Here is a 15,160-nt window from a genome sequence, read left to right as displayed (position 1 = left end):
GCCAATGAACACATGAAAAGATATTCCACATCTTTAGTCATTAAAAAATGCCAAGCAATACCACAGTGAGATTCTATTTCACACCCACTAAGATGCTATGATCAAAAAGACAGACAATAACACATGTTGGTGAGCACAAAGAGAAATTAGAACCCTCATACATTGCTGGTAGGAATAGAATATTATGAAGCCAATGTGGAAAACAGTTCGGCAGTTCCTCAAAAAATGAAATGTAGGGTTATCTTAGCAGTTCGACTCTTAGGTATATACCCAAGAGAAACGAAAGCATATATCCATGCAAAATCTTGTATATAAATGTTCACAGCAATATTATTCATAATAGCCAAAAAGTAGAAATAACTGATGAATGGATAAATAAAATATGGTCTATCCATACAAAAGAATATGATTCAGCCATAAAAGTAATAAAGTACTGATATGTGATACAACACGGATGAACCATGAACCTTGAAAATTTTGTGCTAAGTGAAAGGAGCCAGACAGAAAAGGCCACATACTGTATGATTCCATTGGTAAGAAATGTCTAGAATAGGCAAATCTAGAGACAGAAAATAGATTCGTGATTACCAGGGACAGGGGAAGGAGGGAGGTGGAGTGACTGCTTAGGGGTACAGGGTTTACTTTAGGGGTGATAAGATGGAATTAGATCGTAGTGATGGGTACATGACTCTATCAGTATGCTAAAAACCACTGAATTATATAACTTAAAAGAATAAATTTTTTAGCATGTGAATTATATCTCAGTACAGCTTTTTGTTTGGTTTGGTTTGGTTTTTTTTTGCGGTATGCGGGCCTCTCACTGTTGTGGCCTCTCCCATTGCGGAGCACAGGCTCCGGACGCGCAGGCTCGGCGGCCATGGCTCACGGGCCCAGCCGCTCCACGGCATGTGGGATCTCCCCGGACCGGGGCACGAACCCACGTCCCCTGCATCGGCAGGCGGACTCTCAACCACTGTGCCACCAGGGAAGCCCAATACAGCTGTTATTTTAAAAAATAATAATACTTTTGTTCTTGCAAACAATTTCTAGTTAGTATTTTCAAGTTTTATTGTGTTTTTCACTATATATAATCTTCCGTATTTTTATAGTAAAAATATCAGTCTTTTTCTCTATGATTTTTGGTTTTGTGTCATATTTAGAAACTCTATCCCTACTTTAGGTTTGTGGAAATAATCACACTTTGTTATAATCTCTTTTTAAAATTTAGATATTTGATCCATTAGAAATTTAAGTTTTGGGTAGGCAATCAAATGTGAAAGAGAATTCCAGCTTTTTTTTCCAAAATGGATAGCCAGTTGTTTCAGCTTGGGTATTTAATAATTTATCCTTTTGCTGTTGCTTGAAATGCTACCATATTTATGTTTAATTGGCATATTAGAATGAATTTAATTTGTACATTAAAATGTGTGTCTATCCATATCCTCTGCTCTGGTCCACTGACTTGGATGCTTCTTCCTGCATCACTGTAGCACTGTTTTACTTGTAGCTTTTTTTTTTTTAAAACATCTTTATTGGAGTATACTTGCTTTACAATGGTGTGTTAGTTTCTGCTTTATAACAATGTGAATCAGCTATACATATACATATATCCCCATATCTCCTCCCTCTTGCCTCTCCCTCCCATCTTCCCTATCTTAGCATGGACGTATATACACTACCAAATGTAAAATAGTTGTAGCTTTAAAATACATGTTATTACATGAGTAGGCAAGGGTTATTTTCTTTGTCCAGAACCATCCAAACTAGCCGCATACTATAATTCTAAGTGTCTTTTAAAGTAGTCTTCAGTAACCCAACACCAAAAAAAAAGCATTGGGAATTTAATTCCAATTACACTGTATTTAGAGATTAATTTAGAGATCATGGACATAGTTATCACGTTGAGACTTCTTACGTAGGAATTAAATCTTCTTCACTTACCCGTCTCCTTTCATGTTCCTCAGAAAAACATTACAGTTTTCTTCATATACATTCAGCACATTTCTTTCCAAGTTTATCCTCAGGTAACCTATGTGTAACTAGCCTTTGTGAATGGAATATTTTCCCAGTAAACATTTCAATATCTGTGTGGTATTTGGCTTATAGGAAAGCTCGTGATTTTTTCATTATTTTATGAACTATTAATCTTGCTAAACTCTCTTATTCTTCTAAAATTTTTACCATGTTCTCCTTCTTCTTTCTAATATATTGATGATCATATTTCACTTTCTTGATTTATTGCTTTGGGCAGCACATTCAAAATCATAGTAGATAATAGTAGCAATTGATGACTGATGTCCATGGCTTTTTTTTTTCTTTAAGAGGAATTCTTGGATTTTACCACTAAGAACTGAGTTGGATTTCGATTTGAACAGTTTACATTTGATCATGTTAAAGCATTATCCTATTGTAGTTTTGTTTCAGAGCTGTACTCAAGATGTATTTCAAGTTTTTAACAGATGTACTGTAGTGGTAGAAGTAATTCACCTTTCTGGTAATAATTTCTGTGTTATCACTCAAATCGTCCTTTCAATAAATATGTATTTAGCCAAACACCGACCTAAGCACTAGGGATACAAATATGGCCCCTGCTTTCTAGCTCTCACTGCTAGAGGCAATTTCTTTTACCCTCTTTATTGCTCTGAGAAACTTATGAGACACAGTATAACAGTGGGTCACTAAAGCAGTGGTGCTCATGAGAGAGGAGAGGACACTAGAGGGACAGATCAGTACTGGAGAAGGAAGAGAGGCAGGTGTGGTGCGTAACATTTAACAAAGCACCCCATGGTGCTGTATGGCCACCATGTTGGTCTCTGAACTTTAGTAATATCTAACCTTAATATATAGGCTTTTACAGTTTTACTCTATAAAACTTACATATGTTCTCACAAAATTAATTACTTTACTCCTAATGATAACCTCATGTTACACATATTGTCAACACTACAGAAGAGGAAACTGAAACTTGGCATTGTTGGGATACCAAAGCTAAGCAAAACACCAAAACCTGTGCTCTTTGCACTCACCCTAAGAAAATAATTGAATAAAACAATATATGGTTTAATAATTTCCATCATCTTTGGCAGAGGATTTTAGAATTCATTCTTCCCTGATTTTTTACCCCCAAGATTTTTTACCCCATTTCCCACTTTAACCAGACAGTCACTTGTTAATCACACCAGGCCTTCCCAATCATTGCTTTTCCCAATCCCTCTGAATTGTAGGAATCCCTAAGGCCAGACCTCTTGTCCCACAAGTACTGTCTTGACTTGGGCTGATCAAGAGGCAGGGGAGGGGATGTTCCAATCAGGGCCAAATTCTCTGCTGCAGTATGAACAAATGCTGGCTTTCCATCAAGCCCTCAAGGCTTAAGGCCATTACCAGGGAGTCAGAAACCTTTGCTGGGTAGCCATACTCCTCAAACCAAGGGGAACCTGCTCCTTCCCCAGAGTGGGGATTGCCTCAGTACCCAAGTCCTTTTCTTAATTGTCTCCATTTACTGAGCACACATAAGAGACTGTTTGGGCAACAGGATGTTGTATTTCTTTACCTCTCTGCAACTTAAGGAATATCAGAGGGAGAAAATTGGTAGAGGGAGCTCAGGAGGCCAGATCAGCAATTCAGTCCCTGCTGAAAACTGCTCCAGATCTCACTGCTAAAGTGGAATCTTGAGAGCTCTCTGGCATATTAAATATTCATCAAAAGCCAAACACTACTTTGTCAACATTTGACTGACTAATACAAGTGTAGCTTTGTCCCATCTCTACTCTTGGATTGCTCAGATACACATCGCACTAAATTACAGTTTTAATGAAGTCAGGTTAAAAGATAAGGAAAGAATCCTTTGTAGTTTATCCCTGCCTTTCATTTCCTCTTAATTTAACCATAAACTAAATGGATTCATAAAATGTTCATAGAGGGCAATAAAGTGATGTTTTTAATACAAAGGTTCCTTATGTAATTAAGCATACATTCTATAACATTCTGTGTAATTTGCAATGGTTTGCATGAAATTAACAAATACTTATATCTGTTTTATTTCTTCTATTAATGGCAAATAATAAAACAAAAAGAAAAACAAGTAAGTACCTACCTATGTAAGCCCCTGCAGTTTAGAAATTGAAACTGCAGATGTTGCTAAAGGCTATATCTTTGAAATGTGTCATTAAATTTAATTACATTTCTTATTTGTCTTCCTTTTCTTTCACTTTTTTTGCTCTGTTTTTTCTTTTCTGCCCCCCTCCCCATTTGCCCTCCTCTCTCTCCCCGCTAAACACTATGAAAACACTATACGTTTTCAAATGACACACATAATATAAATGAAAACTAATCACTATAAGAGAAAATAAAGTGGCCATTTTTCTAATCCTCTATGACATTATAAATTTTCTTGAAAATACTGTTACTTCAAAGCTCACCCTGACCATTACATAATATCATGATGATCATGGCCCCCCACACTCACTTTTCATAACCTTTCTTTTTCTAAACAAAAAGGAAAACTGTCCTTGAAGTATTAAAGTCATATTCAATTTTTTCTAGAACTTTTCGTAAAGAGAATTGGAAGTGATCTAATCTTTATTGTTATAGAATTTCATCAGCTGGCTGTCAAGGTGTGATTTCTTACTCTAAAATGATCCACTCTCTATTATATTTCATGTTAACATTTCAAATCAAGTAAAATGGTGATGTTCATGTTGTCCAAGATAACTGAGAGAAGAAGCCACTGAACTGTATTTCTTTTATTTTTTTTAACATCTTTACTAGGGTATAATTACTTTACAATGTTGTGTTAGTTTCTGCTGTATAATGAAGTGAATCAGCCATTTGTATACATATATCCCCATATCCCCTCCCCACTTGCTTCTTGCTCCCATGCTCCCTATCCCACCCCTCTAGGTGGTCACAAAGCACAGAGCTGATCTCCCTGTGCTATGCGGCTGCTTTCCACTAGCTATATATTTTACATTTGCTACTGTGTATATGTCAATGCTACTCTCTCACTTTGCCCCAGCTTAAGCTACCCCCTCCCCATGTCCTCAAGTCCATTCCTAAGTCTGCGTCTTTATCAAGTCCTGCCCCTATGTTCATCAGAACCTTTTTTTTTTTTCAGATTTCAAATATATGTGTTAACATATGGTATGTGTTTTTCTCTTTCTGACTTACTTCACTCTGTATGACAGACTCTAGGTCCATCCACATCACTACAAATAACTCAATTTTGTTTCTTTTTATGGCTGAGTAATATTCCATTGTATATATGTGCCACATCTTCTTTATCCATTCATCTGTCAATGGACACTTAGGTTGCTTCCACGTCCTGGCTATTGTAAATAGTGCGACAATGAACATTGTGGTACATGTCTCTCTTTGAATTATCGTTTTCTCAAGGTATATGCCCAGTAGTGGGATTGCTGGGTCATATGGTAGTTCTATTTCTAGTTTTTTAAGGAACCTCCATACTGTTCTCCATAGTGGCTATCTCAATTTACATTCCCACAAACAGTGCAAGAGGGTTCCCTTTTCTCCACACCCTCACCAGCACTTATTGTTTGTAGAGTTTTTCATGATGGTCATTCTGACCAGTGTGAGGTGATACCTCTTTGTAGTTTTGATTTGCATTTCTCTCATGATTAGTGATGTTGAGCATCCTTTCATGTGTTTGTTGGCAATCTGTATATCTTCTTTGGAGAAATGTCTATTTAGGTCTTCTGCCCATTTTTGGATTGGGTTGTTTGATTTTTTGATATTAAGCTACATGAGCTGCTTGTACATTTTGGAGATTAATCCTTTGTCAGTTGCCTCATTTGCAAATATCTTCTCCCATTCTGAGGGTTGTCTTTTCGCCTTGTTTATGGTTTTCTTTGCTGTGCAAAAGCTTTTGAGTTTCATTATGTACCATTTGTTTAATTTTGTTTTTATTTCCCTTTGTCTAGGAGGTGGGTCAAAAAGGATCTTGCTGTGATTTATGTCATAGTGTTCTATGTCTTCCTCTAAGAGTTTTATAGTGTCTGGCCTTACATTTTGGCCTCTAATCCATTTTGAGTTTATTTTTGTGTGTGGTGTAAGGGAGCATTCTAATTTCATTATTTTACATGTACCTGTCCAGTTTTCCCAGCACCACTTATTGAAGAGGCTGTCTTTTCTCCATTGTATATTCTTGCCTCCATTATCAAAGATAAGTTGACCTTATGTGCATGGGTTTATCTCTGGGCTTTCTATCCTGTTCCATTGATCTATCTTTCTGTTTTTGTGCCAGTACCATACTGTCTTGATTACTATAGCTTTGTAGTATAGTCTGATGTCAGGGAGCCTGATTCCTCCAGCTCCATTTTTCTTTCTCAAGATTGCTTTGGCTATTTGAGATATTTTGTGTTTCCATACAAATTGTGAAATTTTTTGTTCTAGTTCTGTGGAAAATGCCATTGGTAGTTTTATAGGGATTTCATTGAATCTGTAGATTGCTTTGGGTAGTACAGTCATTTCACAATGTTGATTCTTCCAATCCAAGAACATGGTATATCTCTTCATCTGTTTGTATCGTCTTTAATTTCTTTCATCAGTGTCTTATAGTTTTCTGCATACAGGTCTTTTATCTCCTTAGGTAGGTTTATTCCTAGGCATTTTATTCTTTTTGTTGCAGTGGTAAATGGGAGTGTTTCCTTCATTTCTCTTTCAGATTTTTCATCATTAGTGTATAGGAATGCCAGGGATTTCTGTGCATTAATTTTGTATCCGGCTGCTTTACCAAATTCATTGATGAGCTCTAGTAGTTTTCTGGTAGCATCTTTAGGATTCTCTATGTATAGTATCATGTCATCTGCAAACAGTGACAGTTTTACTTCTTTTCCAATTTGGATTCCTTTTATTTCTTTTTCTTCTCTGATTGCTGTGGCTAGAACTTCCAGAACTATGTTGAATAATAGCAGTGAGAGTGGGCAACTTTGTCTTGTTGCTGATCTTAGAAGAAATGGTTTCAGTTTTTCACCATTGAGAACGATGTTGGCTGTGGGTTTGTCATATATGGCCTTTATTATGTTGAGGTAGTTTCCCTCTATTCCTACCTTCTGGAGAGTTTTTATCAGAAATGGGTGTTGAATTTTGTTGAAAGCTTTTTCTGCATCTACTGAGATGATCATATGGTTTTTCTCCTTCAGTTGGTTAATACGGTGTATCACATAGATTGATCTGTATCTTGAAGAATCCTTGCATTCCTGGGATAAACCCCACTTGATCATGGTGTATGATCCTTTTAATATATGCTGTTGGATTCTGTTTGCTAGTATTTTGTTGAGGATTTTTGCATCTATGTTCATCAGTGATATTGGTCTGTAGTTTTCTTTCTCTGTGACATCTTTGTCTGGTTTTGGTATCAGGGTAATGGTGGCCTCGTAGAATGAGTTTGGGAGTTTTCCTCCCTCTGCTGCATTTTGGAAGAGTTTGAGAAGGATAGGTGTTAGCTCTTCTCTAAATGTTTGATAGAATTGTCCTGTGAAGCCATCTGGTGTTGGGCTTTTGTTTGTTGGAAGATTTCTAATCACAGTTTCAATGTCAGTACTTGTGATTGGTCTGTTTATATTTTCTGTTTCTTCCTGGTTCAGTCTCAGAAGGTTGTACTTTTCTCCGAATTTTTCCATTTCTTCCAGGTTGTCCATTTGATTGACATACAGTTGCTTTTAGTAATCTCTGATGATCCTTTGTATTTCTGCAGTGTCAGTTGTTACATCTCCTTTTTCATTTCTAATTCTGTTGATTTGAGTCTTCTCCTTTTTTTCTTGCTGAGTCTGGCTACTGGTTTATCAACTTTGTTTACCTGCTCAAAGAACCAGCTTTTAGGTTTACTGATTTTGCTATTGTTTCCTTCATTTCTTTTTCATTTATTTCTGATCTGATCTTTATGATTTCTTTCCTTCTGCTAACTTTGTGGGTTTTTTGTTCTTTCTCTAGTTGCTTTAGATGTAAGGTTAGGTTATTTGAGATGTTGCTTGTTTCTTAAAGTAGGATTGTATTGCTATAAACTTCCCTGTTAGAACTGCTTTTGCTGTATCCCATCGGTTTTGGGTCATCATGTCTTCATTGTCATTTGTTTCTAGGTATTTTTTGATTTCCCCTTTGATTTCTTCAGTGATCTCTTGGTTTTTTAGTAGCATATTGTTTAGCCTCCATGTGTTTGTATTTTTTACAGATTTTTGCCTGTAATTGATATCTGGTCTTATAGCATTGTGGTTGGAAAATATACTTGGTACAATTTCAATTTTCTTAAATTTACCACGGCTTGATTTGTGACCCAAGATATGATCTATCCTGGAGAATGTTCCAAGTGCAGTAGAGAAGAAAGCGTTTTCTGTTGTTTTTGGATGGAATGTCCTATAAATATCAATTAAGTCCATCTTGTCTAATTTGTCATTTAAAGCTTGTGTTTCCTTATTTATTTTCATTTTGGATAATCTGTCCATTGGTGAAAGTGGGGTATTAAAGTCCCCTACTATGATTGTGTTACTGTCGATTTCCCCTTTATGGCTGTTAGCATTTGCCTTATGTATTGAGGTGATCCTATGTTGGGTGGATAAATATTTGCAATTGTATCTTCTTCTTGGTTCGATCCCTTGATCATTATGTAGTGTCCTTCTTTGTCTCTTGTAATAGTCTTTGTTTTGAAGTCTACTTTGTCTGATATGAGAATTGCTACTCCAGCTTTCTTTTGATTTCCATTTGCATGAAATATCTTTTTCCATCCCCTCACTTTCAGTCTGTATGTGTCCCTAGATCTGAAGTGGGTCTCTTGTAGACAGCGTACATATCGGTCTTGTTTTTGTATCCATTCAGCCCATCTGTGTCTTTTGCTTGGAGCGTTTAATCCATTTAAATTTAAGGTAATTGTCAATATGTGTGTTCCTATTACCATTTTATTAATTGTTTGGGGTCGTTTTGTAGGTTTTTTCCTTCTCTTGTATTTCCTGCCCAGAGAAGTTCCTTTACCATTTGTTGTAAAGCTGGTTTGGTGGTGCTGAATTCTTTCGGCTTTTGCTTGTCTGTGAAGGTTTTAATTTGTCCGTCAAATCTGAATGAGATCCTTGCTGGGTAGAGTAATCTTGGTTGTAGGTTTTTCCCTTTCATCCCTTTAAATATGTCCTGCCACTCCCTTCCGGCTTGCAGAGTTTTGCTGAAAGATCAACTGTTAACCTTATGGGGATTCCCTTTTGTTGCTTTTCCCTTGCTGCTTTTAATATTTTTTCTTTGTATTTAATTTTTGACAGTTTAATTAATATGTGTTTTCCCTTGGATTTATCCTGTATGGGGTTCTGTGCTTCCGGGACTTGACTGACTATTTCCTTTCCTATATTAGGGAAGTTTTCAACTATAATCTCTTCAAATATTTTCTCAGACCCTTTCTTTTTCTCTTTTTATTCTGGGACCCCTATAATTCAAATGCTGGTGCGTTTAATGTTGTCCCAGAGGTTTCTGAGACTGTCCTCCTTTCTTTTCGTTCTTTTTTCTTTATTCTGCTCTGCGGTAGTTATTTCCCCTATTTTATCTTCCAGGTCACTTATCCGTTCTTCTGCCTCAGTTATTCTGCTATTGATTCCTTCTAGAGAATTTTTAATTTCATTTATTGTGTTGTTCATCATTGTTTGTTTGCTCTTTAGTTTTTCTAGTTCCTTGTTAAACATTTCTTGTATTTTCTCCATTCTATTTCCAAGATTTTGGATCATGTTTACTATCATTACTCTTAATTCTTTTTCAGGTAGACTGCCTATTTCCTCTTCAGGTGTTTGGTCTGGTTGGTTTTTACCTTGCTCCTTCATCTGCTGCATATTTCTCTGTCTTCTCATTTTGTTTAACTTACTATGTTTGGGGTCTCCTTTTTGCAGGCTGCAGGTTCGTAGTTCCCAATGTTTTTGGTTTCTGCCCCCAGTGGGTGAGGTTGGGTCATTCGGTTGGGTAGGCTTCCTGGTGGAAGGAACTGATGCCTGTGTTCTGGTGGGTGGGGCTGGATCTTGTCTTTCTGGTGGGCAGGGCTGCATCTGGTGGTGTGTTTTGGGATGTCCGTGAACTTAGTATGATTTTAGGCAGCCTCTCTGCTAATGGGTGGGGTTGTGTTCCCGTCTTGCTAGTTGTTTGGCATAGGGCATCCAGCACTGGAGCTTGCTAGCTGTTGGGTGGAGCTGGGTCTTAGTGTTGAGATGAGGATCTCTGGGAGAGCTCTCGCCATTTGATATTACATGGGGCTGGGAGGTCTCTGGTGGTCCAGTGTCCTGAACTCGGCTCCCCTACCTTAGAGGCTCAGGCCTGACACCTGGCCAGAGCACCAAGACCCTGTCAGCCACACGGCTCCAAAGCAAGTTTTCCGTGATGCTCCCCAGGTTATAGTCATAGAGATTTGTCTGCATTGTATTTCTCTAAGTTCATTTAGACTTAAGCAGCAAGTATTGATAATCAGAGCCTAAGGGTGCTTAATTTTACCTGGAGTGATAATGGTTTAAGTAACCTAATTTTTGGACATTTTTCTCATCTACACCACACTAAGAAAGACAAAAGTTCTCTTAGCAAATCTAACATGATGATTTTGGATAATTTCACAAAAAATTTTAAAAGTATCTATCAGCATTTTCAGTAAAAGTGTCAGGCTGAAAAGATAGCACTGAACAGTCAGCTCAAAAAAGTATTAGATAAAATATGATGAATTGCTGGGTCTACTTTTTCTGTGTTTGTAAGACATGATTGAGGAATGGGAATAACTCCATCATTGTACACTGTATGGTTTCCATGTTGGAGGAAACAGTCCAGAAAATGGGAAGGGTGAAAGTTTCTCACCTCAATGTTTCCAGGCACGAGCAACTTCAGAGGATATGTGGGCTAAACTGGTCGTCCAATGATTTCCTCTTACTTTCTTGTAAGCATTTGGCTCATTTAGATTTTGGTGTTTCTCTGGAAGATAGAAAGTTCTTCTGTCCACTAGCTGTAATTTTAATAAGAATTTCCAATTTGTTGCTGGGTGTCCCCACAGGGACACCATACCAGCACTTTAAGCTCCACTTAGCTGAAACCAAACTCAGTTATCCCCCCTGCAAACCTGCTCCACTTCCTGTGTCTCCATCTCTTACAATAATTCAACTTTTCTTAAATTCAGCCAGACAGAGAGACTTGGAAAAATCTCCCACATCTCTACCTCTGACATTCAAAGATCAGCCCACTCTGGTGCATCACTGGTATATAACCCTACTTTTCCATTGATTCCACCACTAAAGTCATCTTCTGTCATGACCCCTATATTAGCATCCTTACTTCAGAAGCCTCCTGTTTCTCTAAGCTGTGCTTCTCTCTGGTTAAGCGCTGTCTCTCAAAAGAACAACCTAGATTAGCATGATATTTTCCTCAAAAATCTATGGCTTCTAACGGTTCTGAAGAACCTAGGGGCAGGACAGGAATAAAGACACAGACGTATAGAATGGACTTGAGGACACAGGAGGGGGAAGGATAAGCTGGGATGAAGTGTGAGAGTGGCATGGACATATATACACTACCAAATGTAAAATGGGTAGCTAGTGGGAAGCAGCCGCATAGCACAGGGAGATCAGCTCCGTGCTTTGTGTCCACCTAGAGGGTTGGGATAGGGAGGGTGGGAGGGAGATGCAAGAGGGAAGGGATATGGGGATATAGGTATACGTATAGCTGATTCATTTTGTTATAAAGCAGAAACTAACACACCATTGTAAAGCAAGTATACTTCGATAAAGATGTTAAAAAATACTATGGCTTCTAAACACCCTGAGAAAAACTTCCAAACTCCAGGAAGAGCCAATTCAGAAATCCCATACTGAACCCTAGCCCGTCCTTCCGGTCACACCTCCTACTCTTTGCCTCCAGGAACGGCAGGCACGCCCCAAGTCCACCACACCCCTGCCACCCTCTCTCGCCTTCGCTGTTCCAGAGTCCACATTGGCTATAGTCCTCTACCTTTGACACTCGTCTTTCAGAGTGCTTGGCTCAGCTTCTATGACCCCGCATCATGAAGTCTTTTACAACCTCACTATTATTCCAACCCCCTTTTTCCATCTGTCTGCAGCACTCTTTCTCTACTTCTGGATTCAGCATCTACTGCCACATATGATGTTAGCTTCTGCACGTTTCGTCTCTCCAGTTAGGATGTGCACCCTCTCGCTCATTATTGCATCCATCAAATGTCTCCAGGATTCCAGTCCCAGCCACTATTCTAGACAATAATGATACAAAGACCTACTTCTCTCTCTCAATAAGGTCAGTCTAGTATGTGATAAAACATGTAAATAATGTGATATGGTGAGATAAGTATAATAAGGAAGTCCGAAGGGCAGGAGATAGGGAGACAGTGTGATTAGCACCAGCCTGAGATTCAGAAGACTCGGGTTCAGGGTCTGGCTCTGCTAATGTAACTAAGTTATGATGAACAAATCTCCTTGTTTCAGTTTTCTCATTCGCAAAATTAAGATCCCTACCACTTAGTGTTCTTTAAGGCTCAAAATAAAATTAAATAGTGAATTTCCACTTGCTCCACCAGATTCACTCTCTGTCCTTTTTCTCTACTCTCTGCCTCTAGAAGTTGACCTCTAAGCCAGGAGGTCCTCTCCACATCGCCACTATGTCTCCAGTTTCTGCTAATTGCTCCCTCCTCTGGCTGCTTAGGTCCTAGGGGAAGTTAGGCCCCAGGGTAACTCTCCCTTGTGGGTTCCCTGCACTCTACCCACACCTTTACAAATAATCTCTTTATTAAAGGCTCCTCAAATTACCCAAGTCGAATGTGCCATCTGTTTCCTGCCAGGACTCTGATAAAACTGCTTTTCAAACTTGAAGTTGCTGTCTAAATGCGAGATATTTCTCATTTATCTCTGCACATTGCTTTACACATAGCAGATTGCTGCTATTAATAATGGTAAAATGAATGCATGCAAGGATAAATGAGTGAATGATCCTGCCCTTTTCCACTTCACTTATGTTCTCTGGGTGATATCTTCTCGTCACCTTGACTGGATTTTGTAATGCCTTGATTTGATTTCTGTTCCCTTTAAACTCACTGTCTCTTAGGGGAAACCTTTCTGCACATAGTCTATCTCAGGCTTTGTATGTTTCTAGCAGTTTAACTTGGAAGGGTTAACTTTGTTTGAAATTTCTAGAAATATCTCCCTTCAGTAGGCTGCACACTTGCCTGATATCAAAATGCATTATTTATTTGTTCATTTATGTATACTTTTTGTTCATCAACATAAAAGCTGGCAAATAAGTCAAAAGCAAACAAATTGAGTGTTCTCCTATCACATGGGAACCAAGAGCATATTTAAGGAATCAGTAACCCAGATTGGGGTCATTTTTTCTAAAGCACAATAGATAAATGTGGGGCAAATAATTGCCTCGACTGACCCCTTTTCTAGGCAAAAGCCCAGCCAGTGAATGGACAATCGGGTATCTTCACGAAGGGATCTAAACAAAGGTAAATCACAGAATTCAGTATCTTGACATTTATGAAGAGCTGAGATCATGACTAATTAGACTTTAACATTAAATTAATTTATTTCCGGCAATTACAGACTATCTTTTTCTCCTGAATCCCCACGTAGCTCGATAAAATAAGAGGTAACTTTTCCTCTTATTTTAAAATTAGGTTGGTGACATAAAAATGAGAAACTGACCTATGTAAACTATCTTTAGAAAACATAATTTTGAGTAAACATACTAAATGGTATGTTTTGGTACTGAGCAGCTATTTTTCATTAGCAAATAATTGCATAACTGGAATTCTTAATTAAAATTTGTGATGAGAAGTGAATCTGTTTATTCTGTAATTATGACCCAGAAATTCAGAACATATTGGGATATGAGCACAATTCCCCAAATTTTAAAATAGTAAAAGAACTCACAAAGCCTTTCAATAGGGACTCTTGGAGGAAAACTACACAGTCTGTGTATGTGTGTGTGTGTGTGTGTGTGTGTGTGTGGATCCAGATGCAGTAATATTTGAAAAGTCAACTGTTGAATATACTATAACATGGAAATATTCTAACTTAATGGCTGTGTGATACTGTTAAAAATTTCTGAACAGTCCTTCTGGACGTTTCTGGATTTTCCAGAAAGGCTCTTAGCCAACAGTTTCTTCTTTTAGCTTAGTAATTGAAATACAAATTCAGACAATGGCAAACTCTGTGAGCCTCCTTTATAAAGCTTTCCTTGATAATATAAGTTTGAAGTGATTTTTCAGCAACCATCACAATTCAAGCTTGTAGAAGACAGCCATGGAGGAGCCCATCCTGGCCCATAGTCAAGTGGATCAGATAATGTTTAAATCTAACTGGGTTACTAGGGCCACCCTGGTACGAAAGTCTGTTATAAAAATGTAATAAGCCTTATTGTTTTTCTTTGCAGACTGTCAACAAGTGATATGTTCTAGGTTCAAAGGCCAGAGAGATCTGGGGATGAGGAGAACATGGGTGCAGACCACTCTGTGGAATCAGCCAAAGGTTAGATAAGTTGTAGGTTTCTCCCAAGCCTCCTTCTAGGACACAAATAAAACCCCTGTAACTGGGGCTGGTGGAGCAAGCATTACCTCCTTTCACCTAGTTTGTGCCATTGCTGACTCAGTGGCACCATATCCCAGACCCAGATTTAAACACTTGTTAGCCAGATGTATCTCCCATGTGCTACTGGGCCTTGTCACTTATCACAGTTTAATAGGGCATTGGGGATTTTAGACAACTCCTATAATTACAGTGGAACACTAACAGTGTTTGCTATTGATTTTTATCCCAGAATGTCAGCTTCTTCCTGTCACCTGTACACATACTTTCCTGACTCCCTTTCATACTAGCAGTGTAATTTTTTAAACGACTCTAATATATTCAATATTAATAAAATGTCCATAATAGTAAGCATCCTATCTGAGAAAGCAAAAGGAAAGAAAAAATGTATCCTTTGTGTGCCTTTATTTGGAAAGACAGGAATTACCCAGAATCCTAGTCTTTTTTTTTTTTTTTTTAACCAATAGATGGCCCTAGTGGTTTCTGGCAAAGAATTGGCTCTAATATATAGAAGTTCCTGTACTTAGAGCATTCAACAATAATAATATTTGGCTCTTATTATTATTATTATTATTATTATTTTGCCAAAGGTATGATCATATAGCCCTAACCAT

Source organism: Phocoena sinus, chromosome 2 (genome assembly GCF_008692025.1).
Source record: "Phocoena sinus isolate mPhoSin1 chromosome 2, mPhoSin1.pri, whole genome shotgun sequence".
Taxonomy (NCBI): Eukaryota; Metazoa; Chordata; class Mammalia; order Artiodactyla; family Phocoenidae; genus Phocoena; species Phocoena sinus.
The sequence above is the reverse complement of the archived record's forward strand: the minus strand, read 5'-3'. Positions refer to the sequence as shown.